Consider the following 6772-nt stretch of genomic DNA (forward strand, 5'->3'; position numbering starts at 1 on the left):
CTCGAGTTATCGTGTGCACAGACGGACGGACAGACGGACGGACGGACGGACAGACAGTCACCGCTTAATCGATTTCTCTTTTCATCCTGATCATTTATGTATACATTTGTCTATATCTATCTCGCTTCGTTTTGCCTGTTACAAACAACCGTTATGTGAACAAAGTTATAATACCCTTGTGCACAAGTGCGCTCGGGTATAAAAATAGATTTTGTATGAGTTGCCTAGAAATTTCCAGATTTTCTCGATTTTAGCAAGTAAACTGGTCCGTTAGTTCTGTTTTGAATAACTATTTATTGCTATTTACACATATAAGTATTATTAACGAAGGTATAGACACCGCACTTGGCAATGCAGCTGCTTTGTAGCGGCAACAATATGACAGTACGCAAAATGTCCCCGTCTCCAAAGGATTTTTTTTTTAAGCGGATTTGAATTTATGCGGTTTTTCAAACCATTATTTCGCAGTACCGATTTTGCTTTTTTGAGAGTTTTTATTACTTTTTTCAGTGTGTACAAGACAATGCTTCTGATAAATAATTTGTCTTTGTATTCTTACATAATAATAATAATAATAGATTGGCGCTTACACACATGTTAGTGTTTGGCAGAGCTTCTCCTCCAATTTGTGGTGTGCGCCTTGATGTTGTTACACAAAGGGGAGGGACCTACAGTTTTACGTCGACTCCGAACGGCGATCGTATTTTTACGAGAAGCTGTTTTTCATGGCAGAAATACACTCGGAGGTTTGCCATTGCCTGCCGAGGGGCGACCGCTGTTAAGAAAATACCTTTTTTTCTAACTTTTTTTTTATGTATTCTTACATAATTCATGTATTTATTGTGGTATTTTTATTTTTATTTTTGGTTAAAGTACAGATAAAATTTTATTTATTTCATTAATGTTCGGTTTTACATGGAATAATAAGTGTTGAAGTAAAGAAATAAATAGTTTTTTTGCTCAGTAATGCCTCACTGGATTTTTTTATGCGGTTTTTTAGAATTTTTTACATGGAGTATCTGAATTTATGCGGTTTTTGAAAATACTGGAACGCATCCCCTGTTTTTGTATGAAAGTAAAGAACTTTTTTATGCGGATTTTTTTTTTATGCGGCTTTCTGAGGAACGCATGTACCGCATAAAAAGAGACCTAAGTGTACATACTTACGTGATAGGTAAGAATCATAAAATCACAGAAAATCAGAAACTTATGTACCATGTCTGCATACATATATACACATACACAAGTGTATGTAGATATACATAGAAGCTAGCAGCTTGAATTTTAGCGATAAAGACAATGTTTATAAACACCTATAAATAGTTTTCAAAATAAATAATGAATAAATTAAATTGTTCCCGTTGCTTTATCACTCATTAGCTCTGCCAAGCGAGTGTTGTGCCGAATTTACCTACATACATGCATATGTACATATATTTATAGGCACAATGTTCACGTACACACGCATTACGGTCCTGTGGCGCAATGGATAACGCGTCTGACTACGGATCAGAAGATTCCAGGTTCGACTCCTGGCAGGATCGCGGAAAGTAAATTTTTATTTTATTTTATTTTTTATTTACAAAATTGTATTTAACAAATGCAAATCTTATTTATTTTAAGCTAAGATCGTAAATTTAAAATTACGAATTCCATATACACCCAATCTTAAGGTTACACCCCTATTATGAATTTTCATACGATAGACGATAATCGCTTGCAAGCGTATCGTGCAAAATGTATTTGTTGTGAATTTAAACCAGAGGTTCCCAAGCTTGCTTTTCTCGTAGATCCTTTTCACTACTTTACTGGTTTCGGTGGACCCCCTGCTGCCCTATCTAGCATATTTCCAAAGCTCATAAAAAAATTTGAAGATTAGCTCCAACGCTGAAAATTTGCATCCTGGGTGAGTTCCAAAACTAAATTCGGAGTGGCAACAATAAAAATAAAATATTTTCTTGTTTTCTATTTATTAAAATAATGTGACCACATAATTGCAAGTCTAAAAATACAGAACTCGTATAGCCATCAAAGTATTATCTCTCCCTGAGGAGTTATAATTTTAAGAGCACTCCATAAACTCCTCACATATTCGGCTCGCTCTTGTTATTTGTGTTGGCATCATTTTTATTTTTATCGCTCCGAGTTTTAAAGTGATGCGAAAAATATTCACCACTCACATTTTTAAAACACGAAACTTTAAACAACAAAACCACAAAGCTTTTTACGCAAAACTTTAAATTCAGAAACTGACAAAAGAGAAGTGTTCCACCGCCTCACCCTCTTCAAGGCGGGATGGGCAAATGGCGTTGTCATATGCCACTTGAAGTGACCAGTCAGCAGTCCAACAGGTTCACTGCAGTCCCGTCTTCTCAGTCAGAGCAAACAAAAAATAGATAGACCTTCTGATAATGAACGCAACCTGAGTTTTTCCCACCTACATCCCTTCGATGGCTCTCAGTAATTTCTGAGCGAAGTTTTCACCCAGTTTCTGATGGTGGTTTCGATGGTCGAAATGGGGAGTGCTATAACTAATTGCGGATCGAGGAATGCCTGATCTAAGCTAACTGTGGTCAAATGGTCAGATGTCTCATTGCCAGGCACTCATGAGAGGCCTGGCACTCAGAGTAAAACGAGCTGGTTATTTTTGACAACATAATTTAGTCGAGACTTGCGTTGTCGAATTAGCTTGGAAGTACTTAGATAGAGAGCAGCTCTCAATGCCTTAAGTGCAGCTTGGCTGTCACTGCAGACACGTAAACTCCTTCCCCACCACTTTTTTCCACCAAGTAGTCTATGGCTTTGAGGATTGCAAAAACTTCAGCTGGAACACCGAAGCATATTCCGTAAGAGAAAAGTGAAGTTTATCCCCATTAACTTAAAAAAAAATTAAACTCAACAATTTTTATTGAGCTTGGGGCCGTTTTTAATTAAAACTTATTTTTGTTGAATTTGGTAACTGTTTCTGGTGATTTTGGGTAAAAAATAAAAACTGGGGCAACACTGAATACATATAAGTAAAATATAACCACCTAAAAGTCTACACTACGATGCTTATGGATTTGACAGACTTTTCCGTTTCATTTTCTGACAGTCAGGTACGGAAGCTTATTTACATTACAGTCAGCCCTATATGTTCCGTCTGATGGAATTGAATCCGGACCCCTCTTGGCAGCAACCAATTGTATCAACCGTTTATGCACACTCAGCTACAGCCATACATGTTAGGCACGGTACACATCAGAGCGATACGATATGCGATGCGATATGCGATACGATACGAAAGCCACATCGACATGCTGAGTACGTGGAAATTGGTAGGAAGCCATGAAAACTGTGCACACTTGCACGACAGCGACACTGCTGCGACACAATATCGCGTGCGTATCGGCCGTGCGACACGGTTTGCTATCACACCGCATATGGTATCCCGTGTCGTATCGTGTGTCGCATCGCTCTTATGTGCACTGCGAGCATTTTATATCGCATCGCGTATCGTATCGCGTACCGAACCGCATATCTCATCGCTCTAATGTGCACCGTGCCTAAATGGTTTTTAAAATGTTGCGTTGGAATCAACATCACAGCACGCGATTAGTGCATTTGTACAGATAAACACCCAGCCAGAAAAAAATCCGAAAATCGATCCGGAAAAGGACAAAAAAGTGGATCAAGTGCGGATTTTTGTCCGTTTACTGATTCCATTTCCGGATACTTTGACGATCCGTTATCCCACTAAAGTGTGCAGCAGAAACGTATGTACAGACAACTGTATGTGAAACGGATACCTTTTCGGCTGTTTTTTCTGAAATTTGTCTGATTGAATTTTTCGTTCAATACGCTTTCCTTCTGCACTTCACAGATACTTTTTCATGGTTCAAAAGAAATAAAATAAAATTACGAAGCGCCTAACGGAATTCGGCACCTTCTGTAAGCTAACAAATAGCGGAACACTCTGCACGCTCAGTCACAGCCAACTACGCATGCAAGCTTTCAAATGTTTAGCTTGAGCAAATAAAATACAATTACTGCTTTCAAATGATATCATCTTGTTTGAATGTTTATAACGTTTTCCGGATACGAAAATTGGTGATAACTGTAGGACTTTTCTCTCATCGTTTTCGGATACGGAAAATTTAATTAACCTGCAAAATTTACGTTTCTTTGCTGGCTGGGCATGTACCATGTATTTGTGTATGTGTGTATGTGTTGTCACCGCTGTGCATGCTTTGCATATATATACTTTCTTAATTACATATGAACAAGTAATTTTTAGAAAAAAAAACCGACTTAAAAAAAATATATATATATACAGATATTTATATTTCACGATCCAATGATTGGATCTAAACCAGATTAGTATGGGACCACCTCTGAGACACTACCTTTCCGATACAAAATCGAAATCGGTTGACGTGGTCCAAAATTATGCGGTAACATACATAAAAAAAAACATATATTCCGACGTACTGATAACCTCCTCCTTTTTTGGAAGTCGGTTAAAAAATACCCGAGACGTGCAAAACGCCATCCGTGCAGTGATTATGAATTTTCCTAATTTCAGCTATAATTTATATCATTTCTTAGCTCAGCTCTCTGCATAAATTACAAATGGAAAAAATATAGGAAGAGTCGAATTGAATATAAAATTTCATCAAAGTACATATGTATATATTTCGCGCAAACTACAAAGGTCAGCACTCGATAGTCACATAATACCGCCAGTGAAACGGATTTGTACATAAAGAATGTACACGAAAAAAACTGGTCGCACATAACCAAGCATAGCTCGGTTAATCATAACATTAAAATAAAAATCGGTAGACACTTAAAAAGCTGGAAGCATTTTCCACCTTACTGAATCATTTCTTTTTAGTAACAAAAATCAGTGTAGAAACGAGGACCAAGAAAGGAATCGATCGCGAGTTAATATTGCGCAAAAAGCTGGAAAATCCCAGCATGTTCCATAACGACATCGCAAAAAAGCTAAAATTTCCAAAGTCTACCGTTACTTATGTGCTTAAAAAATACAATGAATGTTTATCTTTAAAAACGAACCCTGGTAGTGGCAGAAAAAAAGGATTTGCTTGCGAAATTAAGGCGAAGGAAGTGTTATCTGCTTTTAAGAAAAATCCTGGACTTTCGGTAAGAGATGTCGGCAAAAAATTAAACATGTCGTCTTCGTATTTATATACAAAAAGTATGCAAAACAGCAGGACTACGTTCTTACAAAGTGAATGCAGCACCTAATCGCAACGGTAAGCAAAATTTGTTGGCGAAACAACGTGCTCGGAAATTGTACGACAGTCTCATACAAAAATTTGGCTGTATTGTTATGGATGACGAATCGTACGTAAAAGCCGATTTTAAACAAATCCGGGGCCGCGAATTTCACACTGCAAATAAAAGAGGCAATGTTGCAGATAAATATAAAAACAAAAAGTTTGACAAATTTCCCAAAAAGTTTCTCATTTGGCAGGCAATTTGCCAATGCGGCTTCAAAAGTGATCCTTTTGTAAGCACTGGTACAATTAACCAAGAAATTTATGTTAAGGAGTGTCTGCAAAAGCGACTTTTACCTCTTATACGGCTTCATAAAGATCCAGTGCTTTTTTGGCCTGATCTCGCGATATGTCATTACGGAAAAATGGCTTTAGGATGGTAACATAGAAACAAAGTGTATTTTGTAGCAAAAGAGGTGAGTCCACCTAATTGTCCAGATCATCGGCCGATCGAAACCTACTGGGCCGTTATGAAATCCAAACTTCTTAAGACCCACAAAGCTGTAAAAAACGCACAACAATTCAAAAATAAATGGCAGCTGGTTTCCAAGGAAATCACTGAAACTTCTGTGCAAGGGCTAATGAAGGACATAAAGCCAAAATTGCGATCGTTTGCTTATTACAAGGAGAATTAACTCTTTTTTAACGAATTTCAATAAAACTAAGTTTAGATGTAAATATATGTAAATATCGTTGAATTCCATTAATATATTTATGTTTTAGAACGTTTTAACTGTGACCAGTTTTTTTCGTGTACATTCTTTACATACATAAATACCAACTGAACACTTGATTGGCTTAACCGCTGCCAATTTTAAAAAAAGAACAGAAGAAGTCATGATGCAATTATAAAGGTTGGATTACTCTTGAAATCTGCGTTTTTCGACTACCTTGTACGACTGCATTTGAGAAAGATAGAGAAAGGAAGAAGTAATTGAATTCCTTTCTGTGCGTTCTGTGCATCAAAAATACATAAAAATTAATTGAATATATATATCAGCTTCCACTGCCAAAGAGAAATAATTCAAATTGGATGGTCTATACAAGATAATATGATAAAAGTTATTCGAACTACAGGAAAATCTTATGGTCAAAGATTGAAAACAAACCATCTTTCCACAAAAATTCAAATAAATTGTCGCCAGTAGAAATTAAACAAATTAATATAATTTAAACAAATCATACTTTCTGCAAAGAAACATTAAAAAACGTTATACGGGAAATCGCAAAATAAATTCCAAGAATATAAAGAAAAACATCGATAAAAATGGTGACTTGTTGCCTTTTGAACTTTATTTTCTATAAATTCATAGAGATAACAACACATAGGTATGCGTATCGGCAATGAAAATTCGGTATATCGCAGCGCGATATTCTAAACTCACAATATCGATGCCGATATGTCTACTAAAATAATATCGATATATTAATATCGGAAATGTCGGAAATATCGAAAACGAAATGGTTAATAAATATATATTGTTTATGCA

General features: G+C 36.4%; 1 non-coding gene across 1 annotated transcript; it reads left to right on the top strand.

The window, feature by feature from the left end:
* The first annotated feature begins 1471 nt into the window (after window positions 1–1471).
* On the top strand, window positions 1472–1544 carry Trnar-acg. Its single transcript has one exon. It is a non-coding gene; the product is annotated as a tRNA-Arg (tRNA).
* The last annotated feature ends 5228 nt before the right edge of the window (window positions 1545–6772 follow it).

The sequence above is a fragment of the Rhagoletis pomonella genome, unplaced genomic scaffold (genome assembly GCF_013731165.1).
Source record: "Rhagoletis pomonella isolate Grant_MI unplaced genomic scaffold, Rhpom_1.0 Rhpom_scaffold_00008, whole genome shotgun sequence".
Classification (NCBI taxonomy): Eukaryota; Metazoa; Arthropoda; class Insecta; order Diptera; family Tephritidae; genus Rhagoletis; species Rhagoletis pomonella.